Here is a 21,604-nt window from a genome sequence, read left to right as displayed (position 1 = left end):
AAATGTAGGCATAAATTATAAAATGTGTAAAGCCTGAAGTCCAAAGATGAAATAAATTCAAGAACAATACAAGAGCTTCCGTGGCATACCGGTAAGATTTGCTGACTCAGCGTGCAGCAGACTTGCCGTGCCTCAGAGACTCAAGTTCGATTCCCTGCTGGGGAAAAAATTTTCTTTTTTTTTTCTTTTTAACCTTCACCGCTCTGCCTGCCTTAACTCCCTGTCTATCTATATAGTAATAACAGTAATTTTATTATTATATAGTAGCTTTCCTGTCTGTATATCATATAGTGTCTTTCCTTCCTATCTATCTATATATCTATCCCCTTAGCTGTTTTTTTATATATCTATTATACAGTGCCTATGGGGTGCAAAACAGGCAATTACAATGATTTTCGGAATATATAAAGTCAAAACTTGAATTTTAAGAGCTGAAGGGCCTTAAAATATAATGACTGTCTGTAAGAGCCATTTGCTAGTTATTGAGCTTATGTCAAGCAGATAGAAGGATTGGCTTAGTTATGTGAAATGTCTGCCTATAAAAAGAGCAAAGTCTACTAGAGGTTCTGAGTTTGACCCCATTGCTTGATCCTGCCTTACCTTCCAGCAGCTCTTAGTTTGCTGAATTTAGATATTTAAACATACTAATTATATTTTTATTTTTAGTTATAATATATAGATGTATTTTCTCAATTATGCCTTGAACTTTCATTATTCTTTAGTTTATGCCCTGAACTTCTAGCCATTATGTTTAGGTACAATAAGGCACAGTTGTGTTAGTGTGCAGTTTCATTAAAAGGAATGTCAACTGCCATTTCATTATTGTTTGTGTTGCTGGAGCTGTTGATACTTTCATACAGTTAAAAAAAAAAAAAAAAAAAAAAGTAAAAACCTAAAAATCTGAATCAAGGAAAAATAAAATGATGTAAACTGAAAATCAGAAAAAAATAAAACGGACTCCATAGGGCCCTCTGTGCGTAGTTTCACATCTCAGTTATTCCATATCTCAGATCGGCTTTCCAGGTTGGTCATGAAGGCCGCAATCACTTCGACTGTCTGACTGCAGTTTGTAAGTCTCAATGGAGCAATATGTACATGGCAAGAAATCTACACGGAAAATCTTCAGACCACTGCCAGAGAACCTTCTAGAGTCACGAAAAGAGATGATCCCTTCAGTGCACCAGCACTCTAAAAACAATTGTTTTAGGCCAACAAATGCAACACTCTGCATCAAGCTTTCTGAGTTACTACAACTTCTAGTTAAAATTACATAGAACCAACCCACAACACTGAGTAACTGGAAAAGGTTTTTCCTTCAGATCTTAAATTACTTTTAAGCACCATCTACTTACAAAATTAAAGGATACACACAACTTTTTAAATTCACTGCACATAAAAATTAAGTTGTCCCAACTAATTTAGGATACTTTTTTAAAGACACTTTTAAGTTCTACATACTTAATTATTACTATACTAGTCATTTAGCCCGTTACAATAACGGGCGCTAGAACAGTAGTGCATAAACATTAGTAGGAACAGTCTATATTAAATGGCAAGGGACTTTAACCTCATTCTTTTTGTTGGTCGTATTTTTCTTTCTTTCAGCCTTTCTTTTGCTGATGTTTACTTGCTGAGCTGACCGTTCTTTGTGGGCTGCCGCCGTGTATTGTGTGTCTTTAATTTTCTGTGACAGTAATACTGTCTTGTACGTCCGCAATATACCTTTAATTTTCTCTGGCGGTAATACAGGCGTGCGCGTCAGTAATATGCCTTTAATCTCCTCTGACAGTAATACTGGCTTGTATGTGGCTGTAATATGCGTCACTGTATTGTGTACCTTTAATTTCCTCTCGCAGTAATACTGGTTTGTATTTCCGTAAAACGCCTCTAACTTTCTCTGACAGTAATATCGTGCATCGCACTGTGACCCACGCATGCGCACTTCACCAGAAGACACACAACACACGGACACCTGGACTCTCAAAGGGATTTTATTAAAGAGGATTTTAAAGTTAGGGTTAGGGTTAGGGTGATGATGTAATTAGTGTTTTCTGCCTATAATTTTAAGCTTTATCAAGTTTAATTACTTATTAAATTATTAAAACTACAGCCACTTAACGAATGAAACTGTTGCAAAATTTACTTTACTGGAAATATAATGTTGCGTTTTTACATTTTTCAGCATTTTCTAAAACATTGTCTAACAAATAGCCGTACTGCAGTAACAAAAATATACTGTAGGCCTATATGTAATATTCAATTGCTAAATATGTCAAACCTGACTTCTATTGACAGATGCAAACACATTTTACTACACAGCTTCGGAGTATACTCTAAACTTAACAACTGGAAAATAAGTAAATTCAAAGAAAGATTATTACAATTAATGAAGTATCTTCTCAATATGCCATCAGGCGTACATGCAGTAAGGCAATATTGCATCTAAAATCCTTAACCAACATACAAACGCACGTGAGAAATCATTAGCGGCTGGAACAAAAAAGTGATGTTGAGAAAATATGGTAAGATGGACGGCATTAAATTTCACTAGAGCTATTTAACCGGTTATGCAAAATACGTAAATGATATTTACTGTGTTAGAGCAATGGAAATGGCTTCTCTATCACTTAGCTTTTATCTGCTCATCTGACTAATGTTAGTTAGACAGCCATCACGTTAGCCTCTCTGACTCCGTAGCTTAACCTCTACAGACGTAAAGTAACGTTACTAGTCCTGTCAGCATTGAGCAAATAATAATACAGGATTACTGAAGGAGGGATTAAGTAAGATTCATCTTTGACAGCGATTAAAGTATCCACTCTGTCTCTGACCGTAGTTGTTTTTTGCACTTGCAGTATGGCGTTACGAACTTGGCACAGAGAAATGAAGTACCAATGCGTTAGATTAGGTTTGTCGAACTTGAATTTTGTTTTTCAATGAATGAAAAAATAAATTTGAGTTTCGATTACTTACAAGTCTAACCTAACGTATTTACTAATATAATGTTTTCACGTCAACACATTAAATAATGTTTTCAAATTAAAATATTTAATAAAATCATTAAACATGAACCTAATAGCGTGCATTTGATTAAGTGATGGTTAGAGGTCCCTTGAATTGCTTTTTACAGTGTGAACTGGAACAACTCAAGTTAAAAACAGGGCCGACTCTCTGGGTGGGCAGCCAAAGCAGACCTGATGTAACGTTTGGTGTCTTCATCTCAGCATCCAGCACAAAACCTGCTAATGTGCCAACAAGCAAAGCAATCAAATATCTACATTCTTTGTCCAAATTCTCACACCAATAGGACGCTGTGGTACAGAATGGCCTCTGATTCAAACAAAACCCAAACAGCAGACTTCAGACCAATGGCAGCACACAGGGCCCTTTCACACCTGTCCCCCCCAAAGCCATTTGTTGAGCTCCTGCTTGCCAGCTGGTAGTTCGTCTTTCCTGTGGGGGCTGCCAGTTGCTTTCTTTGTGTTTTTCGGCTCTCAGTCCAAACACAGTCACTCCTGCCAAAGCTGCTCTGATGCTCCATCACACACTCTGCCTTTCACACCCCCAACCCAAGGCCATCTGATAAGCTGAGGCTCTCCAACTGGGGGGTCTTCCTGTCCTGCCGAGAGTCACTTGCCAAACCGGTTTGAAGCAGTTCAACCAACTCGGCCATCAAATTCCTCAGTAAGTCCTAAAGACTGTTGGGGGTGAGGGGGTCTTTAAACATGAAAGCTTCTCACCAGTGAAATACTAATATATCACATTGCTGTATCGAACTTACAAATAAAGACATACAAAATATTTATCAACTTGTATAGAAAAGTTCACAGCACAGCAACATTCAAGTCGAGTCAAATAAAAGGTGCTTCCACAGTCAGCGCCATCTGTAATTAATCTAATTATGATATTGTCAGGGGCGGCACGGTGGCACAGTGGGTAGCGCTGCTGCCTCACAGTTGGGAGATCTGGGGACCTGGGTTCGATTCCCGGGTCCTCCCTGCGTGGAGTTTGCATGTTCTCCCCGTGTCTGCGTGGGTTTCCTCCGGGCGCTCCGGTTTCCTCCCACAATCCAAAGACATGCAGGTTAGGTGGATTGGCGATTCTAAATTGGCCCTAGTGTGTGCTTGGTGTGTGGGTGTGTTTGTGTGTGTCCTGCGGTGGGTTGGCACCCTGCCCAGGATTGGTTCCCTGCCTTGTGCCCTGTGTTGGCTGGGATTGGCTCCGGCAGACCCCCGTGACCCTGTTTGGATTCAGCGGGTTGGAAAATGGATGGATGGGTGGATGATATTGTCAGGCGTATTTTAATATAGATTCATATAAAATGAGAACAGACTTTCTCTGAGAAAACAATTCTTAATAGGAAGTAACGTCATTGGAATGTAAAGAATTGGTTCACTTTAAAGCCCCTGGCATTTGCATTAACGCTTCCTCACATATTCCTCATAACTGCATTGCTTCTCGAACACGCTTTACTTAAAGAAAACAAACTTCAAAAGGCTCTACTACGTCAAAGTCATGTGGCTACGTAAACTGCTCTCATTTTAAAATAATTTCTTCGCATAATTTTTCATATTTTAAACTAACCAAATTTTTTCCCAATCGCCCCTAATTTCCAAAAGCCCTGTACTTGTAATGTTTGTATTTTATTATTTCCCATTAAACAAATCAAAGTCTTCCTGTTACAGTGAAACCGCACCAGCATCGATCCCGATAAGAAAACACCAAAAAATTAAATAATTTAAATTATGTCTAACAGGTCTCAGTATGAGATATACTGGTGGAAATGAAACCTGAACACCGCCCTGTAAAGTTACATCGTTCGCCGCCACTTTAACAAAGTTTGCCGATGACGGCTTTAGAGGAAAAAGGAAAAAAAACACAAAGAACACGCAGAGCTCGAGAAAAATCTGACACGAAAGACGGGGCCGTGCGGGAGTGAGCGGCTGAACAAGCGCGTGCACGGCGGACAGCACAGTTCGGAGCATGCGCGAAATTAAAAGGAGAAACGGCGCGGAGAAGTGCACGAGCGCGAAGAGAGCGGAAGCAATCCCGAGTTAACGCGCCCCCGCCAAATCAGATGTAGCATTACATTTCACTGGACACCAACCGGAAAATACATGAACGCAGCAGCAGCTAAAAGTGCACGACCCACGTAATCCACAATAAACTCGCGAAGGTGCGATTTGCTGTGCCGCCTCCTCCTCCACGTAGCGCTCAATCCCCCAACACTTAAAAGCGAACCACGCGGCCTCAGGCTCCTCCTCAAATTTAATGCCTCTCAGCATGTCGCGATCTTCCTCACTGCTGGCATTCCCACCCGTACGCGATCCCCACGTTCGACTTTGTCTCACCTTCCGCACCTTTGCTTGACCTTGTGGCCGTGAAGAAGACGGAGAGCTAGAGTCTCGTAAGAGCAAACAGAGAGGAACTGCAGCACGCAGAACATATCTACTACGTCATCACGGAACGCCCACAACATCTTTCACTGGAGGCCCACTGCAAGGATGAACTGTCCGCTTATTGTAAGGCAGAATCACTGAAGCGACGGCCGCTGTAAGAATGACAGCAATTGATGTTACTTGTGACAAGCAGAAAGTTAGTTTCAGACTTATGCTATCTAAGCATTTTAAATTAAAGTAATTAAAGCATATCAGCATCGCCGTGTTTCAGACATACCTCATGAGTGTTTTAAGCTTAGTTCACTCCGGTAATCAGTTATCCCTCTTAATACAAATAGTCTCCGAAACACAGGTCTTTTCTTGTGCTTACTTCCTCTTTATTTTTTCTCGCGCAACCCGATGATGTCACACACTCAAATTACAATTCAACCATATATGGTCTGTCACATCCTGCTGACCATATATAACATATTGTAACATCTTTCCTTTTTTTTTTTTTTCTTGCATACTAGAAACAACATAACATTACAACTTGTGCATCATAACATAACAGTGTATACTCAAAATTATACTTCAGTGTCTTAAGATCAGTCAAACATATTTAAACAAAATCTCTCAAGTGTGTTGGTCTCTTAACTATTCTGCCACTTCTAGTTATCACAACGCTGTTGCTGGTGTCTGAATGGTTTGTGCGAGTTATGCATGACTCTGGTACTGCCTTTGAATGTCCGTCATTTGGATGATTAGTTTGCTCCTGTTTGACAGTTGTGTTCTGTGTGTCTGCTCTCTGTGGTCCTCCCGGCACAGTCCTGAGATGTTTCCGATTTCTCCGAACAACAGTTCCATTTTCCAACTTGACAGTATATGATCGGTTATTGGTCATTCTTTCCACCTTTGCCAGTGTCCAATGTGCTCTACTCTTCGTGTCCAACTGAACGCTTACTTGTTCACCCTCCTTCAGAGGTCTAAGATCTTTCGCTCCTCTGTCGTAGTAGTAGGCTTGTTTGCGTTGGTTGAGTTCTACCGCATGCTCTGTGTTCACAACACCTGGCTGCAGGAGGCTGTCCCGTGTCGGCAGTAATGTCTTAGTTCTTCTGCTCATGAGTCTTTGAGCAGGACTGGCATTGAATCCCTGGGATGGAGTAGTCCTGTGCTCTAGTATAGCCAGGTATGGATCCGCTTTCGCTCTCGTAGCTTTTCCCATGAGCTGTTTGGCCGTCTTAACCGCCGACTCGGCTTTGCCATTGCTTTGCGGATATGCAGGAGACGATGTCACATGCCTGAATTCCCAAGCTATGCCACACTGTTTGAATTCCTGAGAGCTGTATTGTGGTCCGTTATCAGAGATTACTGTATCTGGGATCCCGTGTCGTGCAAAATGGGCCTTCAGCTTGTGTATCACTGTGCTTGAGCTGGTATCTGGGAGATAATCAATTTCCCAAAAGTTGGAGAAATAATCAACTGTGATGAGATATGCTCTGTTGTTGTATGAAAATAAGTCTGTCCCGACTTTTGCCCATGGTCTCATCGGAATGTCACGTGCGCACATTGTCTCTTTCTGCTGACGCATATCCACAGTTCTGCAAACAGCACACTTCCCTATGTATTCTCTAATAGCAGCACTCATCCCAGGCCAATATACACAGTCTCTTGCTCTTCGTAAACAGCTTTCCATACCTAGATGTGACGCATGAATTCTCTCCATGATCTCTGTTCTCAGCTTTACTGGTATTAGAGCTCTCTCTCCTCTAAAAATCACTCCTTCTTGTTCACTAAGCTCTTCTCTTATCGAAAAGAATTGTCTTACCTCTTCTTTCACCTGAGTTTTCTCCTCTGGCCATCCCTGAGCTATCACTTGCTGCAACATCTGAAATGTCTCATCCTTAGCAGTTTCTCTCTGTATCTTTTGTAGAATCCCCTCTGATATGGGTAGGTACTGCAACATGTTGATTGTCTCAATTTCTGTCTCCACTGATCCTTCTTCAGCACACTCTGGTAGGTACGCTCTGCTGAGAGTATCCGCTAGGTGCATCAGTCGACCTGGCACATAGACAACATTAATGTCATATCGTTGCAGTCTCAAAAGCATTCTCTGTAATCTCTTGGGTGCATTAAGCAATGGCTTTCTTATGATGGTTTCCAAGGGCTTGTGGTCTGAATGTACTTCTACTTTCCTGCCATAGGTGTACTGGTGAAATTTCTCCATTCCAAAAAGAATTGCTAGGCATTCTTTTTCAATTTGTGCATATCCTTTTTCTGTGGCTGAAAGGGCTCTGCTGCTATAAGCGACTGGTTGTCCTGCCTGCAAAAGTGCTGCACCCAGGCCTGTCTCAGAGGAGTCACATTGAAGAACCAGGTCATCTTCTGGATTGTAGTACTTCAAAACAGGTGCTGAGGCAATCGTTTGTTTCAATTTGTTGAATGCGTCTTCCTGTACCTCAGTCCACTCCCAAATCACGTCCTTGTGTGTCAGTTGCCTCAATGTGTCACAGGTGTCTGATAAGTGTGCGCAAAATTTGGACAAATAGTTCACCATACCTAATAATCTCTGAAGTCCCTTCACATCTGATGGCCTGGGCATCTCCAATATGGCTCTCACCTTCTCTGGATCAATCTTTAGTCCTTCGGAAGTCAGTCTGTGTCCAATGTATGGCACCTCTTTCTGTCTTAGCTTGAGTTTGTTAAAGTTTAGTTTGATGTTTCTGTCTCTACAATGGTCCAGAAGTAGTCTTAGTTTTATATCATGGTCTATCTCAGCTGCCTCATTGTTGTCGCCTTCCCCACAGACAAGGATGTCATCTGCTATTATCCAAATTCCTGGAAGCCCCTCCAATGCCTGAGTCAACCTGTGCTGGAACACTTCCGGAGCCGGGCTGATTCCCATGGGCATTCTAATCCATCTATACCTGCCACATGGTGCTGCGAAGGTAGTGAGGTAGCTTGACTCTTCTGAAGGCCTTATGTGCCAGAACCCGTCCTTCACATCACACACTGTAAAAACTCTCGCTTTGGTCAGATCGGGGAGAACATCATCTATGGTGGGCAAGGGAAAATGTTGACGTCTCAGAGCTTTGTTTAGTGGTCTTGGGTCAATACAAATTCTGAGTTTTCCAGATGCTTTCTTCACCACCACCATGCTGCTAATCCAATCCGTGCTCTTTTCCACCTGAGCTATAATGCCTCTCTCTACAAGACTTCCCAGCTCATCTTTTAGAAGCTTCATTAGTGCCACAGGAACTCTTCGCTTTGGAAGCCTCACCGATTTCACTGCAGGATCCACCTCTAGGTTATATTCTCCTTCCAAACATCCATCCCCCTCAAACACATCAGCATACTCCCTATGCATGTCGCTCTTGTCCCATGGTTCCTTTTCTCTGCGTCTTTCTGTGGTAACAATATCATCAATTGCCATAATATTTTCGTGCTGTATTCTTACCAGATCCATTGCTTGCACAGCCTTGTTTCCCAGCAGGGGCATTGACGAGGTTTCCTCCACTACAATAAACTCCAGCCGGTACAGTTTTCTGTTTCTCGGGTTTCTTATTTTTATTCTGCATTTTCCGACTGGTTTCAGGGTGCTCTTATTATACATGACCAGAATCTGTTCAGTCTTTTCCATCACTGTGTCAGGGTTTAGCAGCTGAACGGGGATTACGTTACAACTGGCTCCGCAATCTAGTTGAAATTTTACTAGTCTTTCTCCTATCAACATGGTTGCAAACAGTTGTTTGTCCTGTTTGTCCTCCCTCATTTGCGAACTAAGGCTTAGGATTTCATGAAACGGTTCCTCTTCTATTTCTGCTACACTGTGTATTTCTTTTCTCTTAATCTCTTTTGTTTTGCATGTGGCAGCAAAATGGTTCCATTTGCCACATTTTCTGCATTGCTTTCCATAAGCTGGACAACTCAGTTTTTTCCACTCATGCTGTTTTCCACAGAATTTACACTTAGATGTTAGTGTTTGTTTGGCACCCTGAACTCGTTGGAGTCTCTGTACTGTGTGCACTTCTTCAACTTTCTGTCCCTCGATGGTCATCACATTCTCTTTTGACAGTTCTGATGCTCTACAAATCCTTACGCATTTCTCAAGCGTCAGGTCTGACTCTCTTAATAGACGTTCTCTCACTTGTGAGTTCAGGATGCCGCACACAATTCGGTCTCTAATCAGTGAATCTTTAGCCGAACCAAAATTGCACGTGTCCGCCAGCACTTTCAAATCAGTAATATACTTGTAAATCATTTCGCCTGAGTTCTGATTTCTGGAGAAAAATTTGTACCTTTCTACTGTTTCGTTCGGTGCCGGATTGCAGTGGTTTCTAAACGCGGTTAACAGCCATTCCAACGTCAGTTCACCGGCAGCCGGGCGGGCAGCGCCTAGCGTCTTACTCAGTTCCCTCCTGGTTTCTCCGATTAGATATTGGAAAACTTTTACCTTCGTCTTGTCATCCGCATCTGTAAGCGATAAATCAATGTACAGGGAAAACTCCTCTTCCCATGCTTTCCAAGCTTTTGGTATGTTCATTGCATTCCAGGCAAAATTCGCTGGAGGCTTCAATCCGACAGCACCCTCCATGCTCGGCGCGCGTTTCCCTTAATCCATCCATCCATCCATCCATTGTCTCCCGCTTATCCAAGGTCGGGTCGCGGGGGCAGCAGCTTGAGCAGAGATGCCCAGACTTCCCTCTCCCCGGCCACTTCTTCTAGCTCTTCCGGGAGAATCCCAAGGCGTTCCCAGGCCAGTCGAGAGACATAGTCCCTCCAGCGTGTCCTGGGTCTTCCCCGGGGCCTCCTCCCGGTTGGACGTGCCTGGAACACCTCACCAGGGAGGCATCCAGGTGGCATCCTGATCAGATGCCCGAGCCACCTCATCTGACTCCTCTCGATGCGGAGGAGCAGCGGCTCTACTCTGAGCCCCTCCCAGATGACTGAGCTTCTCACCCTATCTTTAAGGGAAAGCCCAGACACCCTGCGGAGGAAACTCATTTCAGCCGCTTGTATTCGCGATCTCGTTCTTTCGGTCACTACCCATAGCTCATGACCATAGGTGAGGGTAGGAACGTAGATCGACTGGTAAATTGAGAGCTTCGCCTTGCGGCTCAGCTCCTTTTTCACCACGACAGACCGATGCAACGCCCGCATTACTGCGGATGCCGCACCGATCCGCCTGACGATCTCACGCTCCATTCTTCCCTCACTCGTGAACAAGACCCCAAGATACTTGAACTCCTCCACTTGGGGCAGGATCTCGCTACCAACCCTGAGAGGGCACTCCACCCTTTTCCGGTTGAGGACCATGGTCTCGGATTTGGAGGTGCTGATTCTCATCCCAGCCGCTTCACACTCGGCTGCGAACCGATCCAGAGAGAGCTGAAGATCACGGCCTGATGAAGCAAACAGGACAACATCATCTGCAAAAAGCAGTGACCCAATCCTGAGCCCACCAAACCGGACCCCCTCAACACCCTGGCTGCGCCTAGAAATTCTGTCCATAAAAGTTATAAACAGAATCGGTGACAAAGGGCAGCCCTGGCGGAGTCCAACTCTCACTGGAAACGGGTTCGACTTACTGCCAGCAATGTGGACCAAGCTCTGGCACTGATCGTACAGGGACTGAACAGCCCTTATCAGGGGGGCCGGTACCCCATACTCTCGGAGTACCCCCCACAGGATTCCCCGAGGGACACGGTCGAATGCCTTTTCTATGTCCACAAAACACATGTAGACTGGTTGGGCAAACTCCCATGCACCCTCCAGGACCCTGCTAAGGGTATAGAGCTGGTCCACTGTTCCGCGACCAGGACGAAAACCACACTGTTCCTCCTGAATCCGAGGCTCGACTATCCGACGGACCCTCCTCTCCAGGACCCCTGAATAGACTTTTCCAGGGAGGCTGAGGAGTGTGATCCCTCTGTAGTTGGAACACACCCTCCGATCCCCCTTCTTAAAGAGGGGGACCACCACCCCGGTCTGCCAATCCAGAGGCACTGTCCCTGATGTCCATGCGATGTTGCAGAGGCGTGTCAGCCAAGACAGTCCTACAACATCCAGAGCCTTGAGGAACTCCGGGCGTATCTCATCCACCCCCGTGGCCCTGCCACCAAGGAGTTTTTTGACCACCTCGGTGACCTCAGTCCCAGAGATGGGGGAGCCCACCTCTGAGTCCCCAGGCTCTGCTTCCTCATTGGAAGGCATGTTAATGGGATTGAGGAGGTCTTCGAAGTATTCCCCCATCGCTTTTTTTTTTTTTTTCTTCTTCTTCCGAAGCAATTTACCTCAGTCTTTCACTTTTCTTATTGGTACTTTACCGCTGCCACCATGTTTTAAGCTTAGTTCACTCCGGTAATCAGTTATCCCTCTTAATACAAATAGTCTCCGAAACACAGGTCTTTTCTTGTGCTTACTTCCTCTTTATTTTTTCTCGCGCAACCCGATGATGTCACACACTCAAATTACAATTCAACCATATATGGTCTGTCACATCCTGCTGACCATATATAACATATTGTAACAATGAGAACAGTAATGTTAAGAAACACCGTTACCTTCATACTATACACTCAAATACGTGGACGTTATAGCCGGAAATTTCCCATTATGAAACTAATCATGTGTGGCATATTATTAATACAGAATTAACAAGCATCATGGTAGATCACAATCACTAGCAAGAGTCAGATGCGAGGCAGGAACAATCCCTGGACAGGACGCCAGCCCACCGCAGGGTAAGCCCACTCACAACAGCCAATGGAGTATGGCAGGAAGACGGAGCACCGGGAGGAAACCCACATGGACATGGAGGGAAATGCAGGCTCTGGGCAGGGAGGACTTGAGATCTGAACTCTGCTCACCTTGGTGAGACCACCGCCATTATTGGTTCTTTCTTTTGAAACTTTTTTTTTTTTTTTAGTAATTTTTTAATCGATTAAATTATATGTAGTTATAAAGATAATTATTTGTAATTATAATGATTTACCATTTATTAATTTAATGTGGCTTAAAATGATTTATTCTTAGAAAACACAAACGGACTTTGCAGTTATTGGTACTTGTACAGCTTTTTCTTTCTTTCTTTCTTTCTTTCTTTCTTTCTTTCTTTCTTTCTTTCTTTCTTTCTTTCTTTCTTTCTTTTCATTTAATTTTTACAACCCTGATGAGAACGTCTAATGTAATGTTTAGGCTGTAAATGTATCGGCCAAGATTGATTCCTGGGTTATTAGAGGATGATCGTGATCGCCATTTACAATTCTGACAAATGGTGATGAATGAAGAAAGACAAGGCAATGGCATCACTGATAAAATTACGAGTACCGACGAAGCTCAATTTAAAGTTTCAGGTGCTGTAAATCGGCACAACTGAGTCTACTATTGCACAGAAAATCCTCATGTAACGATGGAAGAACAGCTGAATCAGCCGGGGGTCACAGTTTGGGGGGTCTTTCATGTAAAGAGTGTGAGTGCTGTATATGAGGAATAATCTGGCTGGGATGGCGCTGAATTGATATCCTGCTCAAAAGAAGAGATTAATGGACGGAATGGAGGAGGTGGGGTATCAAGAGAAGTTCCTCCTCCAGTATAATAGATGGCAGTGCTCTGCTAGTGTGGACCCAGTAAGGACACCTGCAGGGATATATGGGAGTCGTAGTCCTGAGGGACAATCCTGTCAGGGTCCTTGAGTGTCACCTGGGGGTACTGCAGGGAGAGGCACTGTTGGCTCCCTGTTGTGGTGATGATGATGATGATGATGATAATGATGAGCCCAAATACTGTATATATTAAAAATATCTGCAGCCCCAGCACTGCCTCCTGCTGGTCACCACTCTTAACATCACCCAGTTCTGATGAGGCCCCTCACACCATCACCCTCTGCTTCCTGTGTCTGAGCCAATTCTGCACCCACCTACACACCACACCCTGAATTGCCACTTCTTTTAGCTTAATGCCCAACCTCACATGTGGCACCTTATCAAATGCTTTCTGAAAGTTCAGATCAATAATCTCATCTGCTCCACTCTGATCAGATCCTTTTGTTGCCTCCTCATAGAATTCCCGCATGTTAGTAAAACACGACCTCCCTCTTCTGACCCCATGCTGACTGTTCCTAATAATTCCTGTCCTTGCCAGGTGTTGCTCAATCTTATCCTTAATAATTCCTTCCATTATTTTCCTGTGATGCCTGTTAAGCTTACTGGCCTATCACTAATGACGTGAACAGTTGGACTGATAGGATTGTATCTAAGTGTTCACTTAGGCGATGTTGTGTTGGTTTTAATGACACAATTCATTTTCGCCAACAATGCTTCTCTATTCTTGTCCAATTGGTTGATCTTGTATCACATCATTTTCAGGGGTAGATACTGCAGTCAGCTGTTGTCCCCCTTCAATACTCCCATTAGCATCAGGTGTACAATTCATCATAGCCAACCAGACAGATACATTATTATGTACAGTCACAGTCATTTCAGTGTTCTCATAACAGACAAAGGTAACACTTCAGGATATTCCAATTTCATGGAATTTCTTGTCTCATAGTTGCCAGGTACAGTTCTTGGTAAGGGTGAAGTTCAGTGTCACATATTGCTCTGGTCTTGGCTAATCAGCTAACCCAAAAGACTTTAGTGTAGGGGGTGCGTCGGCTCCATCTGGTCCATAAACCGTCTACCCTGGTTGCTCCACATAGGAGTATAATCTGTAAAGCAGAAGGGCAGCTGAGAGACTCTTAAAAGAGCAATTCTAGCATCTCCTGGTCCTGCCCAAGGCCTTTGCCCTGGAGTTAACACTCATAGCTTCCCTCCTACTTCTCCTTCAAACTGACTAGAAGAGGTGTGACTTTTACTGTGTGGAGTTCACATATGGCCTGTCCTTCAGCTATGTGTATGTCTTGACTACTTTGGTAAATGCCATTCATTTAAGTAGATATCTAAAGTCCCTGATGGACAAACACCTGTTACAAGCATTTCAGTATTTATTCTGACCTCCCATTCCTTGGGTCACTGACCTGTGACCTGTTGTTTAGCTTTTCTGATGAGTCACTTAGGTACCCTAACCACTAAACTCATTGTTTTCCAGGCGGGGGGGCACACACAGGTGACTCTCCGCCTGCATTTAGATGTCTCAAAAAAGACTCTAGCGGTCCGAGTTCTTCAAGGCCATAAGATCAAGCAAAGTCGCAGAAGGTGAGACAAAGTCGAATGTGGCGATCGCGTACGAGTGGGAATGCCAGCAGTGAGGAAGATCGAGACATGCTGAGCGGCTTTAAATTTGAGGAGGTGCCTGACGCCGCGTGGATCGCTTTTAAGTGTTGGGGATTGAGCACTACGTGCAGGAGGCGGCACAGCAAATCGCACCTTCACGAGTTTACTGTGGATGACGGGGGTCGCGCACTTTTTTGCTAGTGCTACATTACTTTATTTTCCGGTTGGTGTCCCGTGAAACGTAATGCTACATCTGACGTTTAGGTTCGTTAAATCGGGATTGTTCTCTTCGCTCTCTTGCACTTTTCCGCGCTGCTTCGCCTTTTGATTTCGCGCATGCTCCGAAATGTGCTGTTCGTCGGTCACGCGCTTGTTCAGCCGCTCACTCCCGCACGGCCCCGTCGTTCATTTCGGATTTTTCTCGAGCTCTCCTCGTTTTTTACGTTTTTTCCACTTTCCTCTAAAGCCGTCATCGAGAAAACTTTGTTAAAGTGGCGCCGCACAATATAACTTTACAGGGCGCGTTCAGGTTTCATTGCCAGCAATTTGTCTCATACTGAGTCCAATTAGAAATAATTGAAATGATTTTTTTTTTCTTATCAGGAATAATGTTGGTGTGGTTTCACTGTAACAGGGAGACTTTGATATGTTTAATGGGAAAAAAAAAAATACAAACATTACACAAGCTAGTGCTGCTGGAGGGATACAGTAAAATCTACAGCTGACATGGCATTACAGTTTTGTGATATTTAAAACGGTATTGTTTTATTTAATGTCTTTTATCCTTTACAACTACTTTTAGTATTTCTGTACAATTTGATACTTTAACTTACTAGAAATAGCCGTGTTAAATGAAGAACATGACTCAAGCCAATCGGGGCTGAGCTCATCAGAGCCGCGACTCGACTATTATGGGCTGGAGCTCAACTGTCTGTCCTTATTGTTTAAAGTGGTGGTAGTCAACCTGGTCCCTACCGCCCACTAGCGGGCGTTCCAGCTTTCATGGTGGGCAGTAGCGGAGCAACCAAACGGCGCTGCGATTACATACTAATCGACTAACTGTTGACCAGTCAAGATTAGGACAGCGGTCAGACTCTGTTACAGGGCATTTGTATTGGTACTGCACCCGACCTCTTTCGCGACCACTTGGCCCGCATCCGAGAGCAAAAGAAGTGATGCCATTGGCCAACACCTGCTACATAAAATTTTATAAAACGCACAACCACGGATACTCACTAACTTAGTCTCGTCTCGACAAACTCTCGCTCAACCACGACACTTGTAACGTCCGGCAATCCTCAACTTAGAGGTACCCAGCATTTGTTACTCTGTCAACACATTCATCATTTCAATGTACGAGGAGCTACGATTACTACATCCCGATCCTGACTCCCAACGGCTGTTGTTGGATCCACATATCTTTCAACATTACGGTCTGACGAAAACGGATCATGATAGCCAGCGCCTTGACTGACCATCCACGTCCAACGTACGCTGTGCTGTCCAGCGACCGGAACGCCTGATCCTGCGTGACCAACGCCAGGAGACGAGAAGGACGTCTCGCATACCGGATCAGAAAAGCGCGCAGCCTTCCAAAAGTTGCGACCATGCAACAGACTTCAAGCGCATAAGTTTTGTTCACGTTACGTAAGTGAAGCTAAATCGTTACGTAACCGAAACTAAAGTCAGTACGTAATTAGATTTCTCAGAGCAAGCACGTGCTTACTGCTTCAAACAAAATATTGTGAAATATCGTGAGCCCATGTCTCAAAAAAAGAAATCCGCATGCGGCTATTCGCCAGAGTATCTGAAGATGGGTTTCATAGAATCTGCTGCAAATAAAAAACATCCAATGTGTTTATTGTGCCATAAAACATTATCCAATGAGGCAATGAAGCCAAGTCGATTGCGAGAACATCTTTCTACAAAGCATCCAAATGACAAGGACAAGCCCATTGAATATTTTCAGGAAATATATATAAAAAATCAAAATCGTTCAACTATCGTTGCATCATTTAAGAAACAACATACAACGAACGAAGATGGATTAATTGCCACTTATCGCATTTCACAATTAATTGCAAAAAGTGGTAAAAGCTATAATATTGGAGAAACTGTAATAATACCCTCTATAAAAGGATTTATCTCAACAGTAATGCATCAAGATATACCTCAAATTTTAAAAACGTTGCCCCTAAGCCAGGGGTAGGCAACGTCGGTCCTGGTGAGCCGCAGTGGCTACAGGTTTTCATTCCAACCCAATTGCTTAATTAGAAACCAATCATTGCCAATCTCAGACCTTATTTAATTTTATGGCTTGTTAGTCTGTGCAATGTAAGGCTTTTATATCGTAGATTTTTTTTCCTTTCCAAGGATATCATCCAAATGATTTGAAGCCTAAAACAGATCATTTTCAGTCTGTCACATTTTTCTATTAAGTGTTTTATTAAATCAAACCGTGCATGATGAACACACACAGATGTAATTGGAAAAAAGCTAGCTGGAGAACTGCTGGCTGCTTTGTCTTTTACATCTTATCTATAATAATAAAAGGCAAAGCCCTCACTGACTGACTGACTCACTCACTGACTCACTCATCACTAATTCTCCAACTTCCCGTGTAGGTGGAAGGCTGAAATTTGGCAGGCTCATTCCTTACAGCTTACTTACAAAAGTTAGGCAGGTTTCATTTCGAAATTCAAAGCGTAATGGTCATAACTGGAACATATTTTTTGTCCATACACTGTAATGGAGGAGGCGGAGTCACGTATCGCGTCATTACGCCTCCTACGTAATCACGTGAACTAAAAACAAGGAAGACATTTACAGCACGAGTCACACGCGGGAACGAAGGTAAATTACGTTAATTTTTGACTGTCTTTTAATACTGTGTGAGCATACATATTAACACATGTGCAATTAAACGTGTGCATTTACGGGGTGATTTCTCAGGCTTAAAAGCTCACCTTTTATCAAACGCGGGAAGAAAGGTAACTGACGTTGTTCACTGTCTTTTAATACTGTGTAACCATACATATTAACACATGTCCAATTAAACGTGTGCATTTACGGGGTGATTTCTCAGGCTTAAAAGCTCGCCTTTTACTAAAAAGGTAAATGCAAAACTATTTTCAATCAGTTTATTGAAACGCTCCCGTTAAGGATTGCAATAACATATTCGCGAGATAAAAGAACGAAATAGGGGGAAATGGAGGAACAGCCGCAAACAGCGAAGAGCAAAAAATTAATTAAACAATTGAGAACGGAGCGAGTTAAGCATACAAGCATGTTCATAAGGGAAACAAAGCACGGTGTAAAACGTAAGTTTAAATTAAGTTAATAGAAACGCTCCCGCTGCGGATTGCAATAACATATTCGCGAGATAAAAGTTTAATGAGAAGACACGAGGTATAAACGAAGCACACGCCGTGGCGCAACGTTAGGGGCAACAGTTTCAACCATTCTATGATCTGCTTCTCGCAACTGAAAGACGGCACATGGCGGATGTTAGCCGACTTGCTGACCGCAACGTTAGGGGCTTCAACTATGGCGCTGACGCCATATCTCAGTGCCAACACTTTGCAGACTGTACTTAAAAGACACGCCCTCCTCACTGGACAGTTAAAAACACCAATCAAACTAACGATGACATCAAGTATTACCCAATCAAAAGTAGGAAAGGAGGCATCTTCATAAAATGCGTGTGGGATGATTTGCATGAGACGCTGCTTTAAAAAAAAAATGATAAAAAAAATACGGGATAAATCCCGTCCAGTATTGATTCAAAACGGGACGCGCAATTTCATTCTCAAACGCGGCACGATTCCGTATTTTAAAGGACGGGTGGCAACCCTACATTGCCAGGTAACCACCCATACAATCAGATTGTGATTCAGACTAGGAATGCAATGAATGTAATTACCCCGATCTACATACAAGGCGAAAGTCTTGCAACATTCAAAGATGATGGTTTGGGATAATTAGTACTTATTAAGTACAACATTGAACATAAAAGAGCTTATGAAGCCTTGAACCGAAAAAAGCAAGATCTCAGAGATCGTAAAAAAAAAAAAGGAGGTAATGTCGTTTTACTCGCTGTAGATTTTAGTCAAACATTACCAGTTATTCCACGAGGGAGACCAGCAGATGAACTCAACGCGTGTTTAAAATCCATGCTTCTCCCACGGTCGGTTATATGTCGCGTGTTCTCAGGTAGGTACACCAAAAAATGTATACATTTAAGCATGTAATGGGCAAAGAAAAAATGAGGTATACCCGAACTCACTGCAGTAGTACTCAATGTAACTTTACTTCTTAAATGTTAATGTTTTACTGTTTAATAATTTATACGCTTCTTATATATTGTTCAAATTCTTTTATGAAAATACCAGTGACAGCGCAATGCACGATAACATGGAGTGAATACACCATACGCATCTGCCCACGGCCGCCCTGGTGTGCGCAGATAGGAGTTGATTCTAAAATAAAATAAACATAAAAAGAGTAATACAATCATCACCCATAAAGCGGATAGCAGACGTGACGTATTATATGTGTACCACATTTCAAGTCAATACGTGAAACGGTTTGCAAGCTACATGTGATTTAAAATCCTGGACAGACCAACGAAAAGCCACGGTAGCAAATTATACAAGAAGATTTTACTGTTTAATAATTTATATTTATATGAAATGTGCTTCTTATATATTACTTCATATTCTCATATGATAATGATGTTAATGTTGTTTATATTGATTTCTATGTTATTGTAAGTGCATCTATGTGTGTATATGTATGTATGTATGTGTATATATATATATATATATATATATATATATATATATATATATATATATATATATATATATAAAATATATATATATAAAAAATATATGTGTATATGTATATATAATATATCTGTATATGTGTGTATATGTGTGTGTATATGTGTATATGTATATATATATGACAACACAATTACATTGACAATCATGTTACGTTATTTTTAAAATGTTTCCTTTACTTTTTCATAACCTCTTTAACACACTACTTCTCCGCTGCGAAGCGCGGGTATTTTGCTAGTTGCTAATAAGGAGCAATTAAAACACTGAATGTAGCAGTTTAAGATTGAAATAAGCAATTAATGTTGGAGAACCTTAACAAGCGAGACCACTAAAATGAAGCATTAAAATGTCACTTAAGCAATATGTGCTTCATCAGCAATAATTGAGTTCTCAGTAAGGAACTGGGTTGGAACAAAAACCTGCACATACTGCGGCTCTCCAGGACCGACGTTGCCTACCCCTGCCCTAAGCGATAGCATAGTAAAGCGACGAATTGATGAAATGGCAGTTAATGCTGAAAACAAACTTATAAGTATTCTCCAAAACTCTTCATTTTCCATGCAACTGAACAAGTCTACCATTGCAGATAATGATGCTTTATTGATGGCATATGTATGCTATTTTGATGAAAACAATATATTACGAGAAGAAATGCTATTCGCAATAAATCTCATCACAGATACAAAAGGATTATCTATATTTAATACTGTGAGAACATACTTTACAAAACATAATATTCCTTTGAATAATATTGTTGCATGCGCTACTGATGGAGCACCATCAATGGTAGGTTGCTATCGTGGACTTGTTGCTTATTTGAAGCAGGAAGTGCCAAATGTTTTATGTATTCATTGTGTGGTGCACAGACAACATCTTGTAAGAAAACATCTAAGTACCAATCTCTTCATTTATCATTAACTATAATATTTCGAGCCGTAAACAAGATCAAATCCAATGCAAAGAATGATAGAATGTTTCGGCAGCTTTGCCAAGACAATAATGAAGATTTTATTAAGTTACTTTGCACACAGAAGTTCGGTGGCTGTCAAAGGGAACATCTTTGGCTAGATTTGTAGCATTATATGATAGTGTAATACAATTTTTTGAAAGTAATAATGAGACCAATCTGTGTCAACAGTTAAAAACAGTAAAGAATGATGCCTTTTCCTTGGCAGATATTTTCAAGAGATTTAACGATGTCAATTTGTAGCTTCAAGGAGCTAATAAAACTCTTATAGCTTGCCAAAGTATTGGGCTATTATTTATTGCCAAACTTGAACTACTTCGTCATAATCTATTGAAGAGAGAATTTCATCAGTTTCCTCAATTATCATCTATAAAAGTTGATGTAACTCCAGAGGATATTGACAGATTCAGTACCCACCTCAATGAACTTAAATTGGAAATGGAAAAACGATTTGAAGATATTTTGAAATTGAAGGTATATGACTGGATGAAAAATCCTTTTACCGCAAATATTGAAGAGGCTGATACAACCTGCCAAGAAGAACTGTTAGAAATTTGAGGAAAGTAAACATAAATTCGACAGTGGTGGATATGAAAACCTATGGAAAAATAAAAAAATGCCGGTCTTATATCCAAATATGTGGAAAATGGTATTCAGTTTATTGATACCTTTCTGTACCTCATATCTTGTGGAATCAGGATTTAGTGCTGTTAATCATATTATGACCAAAGAAAGAAACCGCATGAATATTTTTGAAAGGTGAGACCTTTGTTTGTTCCTCACAAAAATTGAACCGGATATTCAATATTTAGTTTCCCAGCATCAGCCTCAGGGATCCCACTAATAATTCAATAAATTAATGTAATTTCTATGTATGCAAAGTATAAATAAAAAGATAGATTTAACTATACTAGATTGTTTTATAAAGATTTATTCTGCCAAACTTAGAGAAAATCCGACATAAAGTACTTGGTAAGTAATTATTATTATATGCTTTAACTTGCTGTAACTCTGCTTTATAAATTTTATAAAGTAAAGTTACTTCCCTACTTTATAAATCACCATTACTGTGGAACCGGTGGGCGGTTAGAAAATTTTACTACTAACAGAGATACAAAAGTGGGCGGTAGGTATAAAAAGGTTGACTACCCCTGTTCAAGATCAACTTTTCTTTTTCCCATCCAAGTTAAAACTATAAAAGAG

General features: G+C 41.8%; 2 protein-coding genes across 13 annotated transcripts in view; one reads left to right on the top strand and one right to left on the bottom strand.

The window, feature by feature from the left end:
• The window catches only part of LOC114644549 (oocyte zinc finger protein XlCOF6-like), a 536,868-nt gene that overhangs the window by 303,427 nt on the left and 211,837 nt on the right, over nucleotides 1-21,604 (top strand). The window lies entirely within an intron of this gene.
• LOC114641493 (gastrula zinc finger protein XlCGF26.1-like) overlaps nucleotides 1-21,604 on the bottom strand; it is a 275,342-nt gene that overhangs the window by 223,608 nt on the left and 30,130 nt on the right. For 4 of the 7 annotated variants that reach the window (XR_007934974.1, XR_007934972.1, XR_007934973.1 and 1 more), the window contains exon 1: nucleotides 5,352-5,490. The exons of 2 other annotated variants lie outside the window; for them this stretch is intronic. The gene's annotated coding sequence lies outside the window, so the exon portion shown is untranslated. Of the gene's footprint in view, nucleotides 1-5,351; nucleotides 5,523-21,604 lie in introns of those variants that run through there. One more of the 7 variants, XM_051927853.1, reaches the window with a different exon arrangement.

Source organism: Erpetoichthys calabaricus, chromosome 5 (genome assembly GCF_900747795.2).
Source record: "Erpetoichthys calabaricus chromosome 5, fErpCal1.3, whole genome shotgun sequence".
Lineage (NCBI taxonomy): Eukaryota > Metazoa > Chordata > Cladistia > Polypteriformes > Polypteridae > Erpetoichthys > Erpetoichthys calabaricus.
This window is presented reverse-complemented; position numbering and strand designations above follow the sequence as displayed.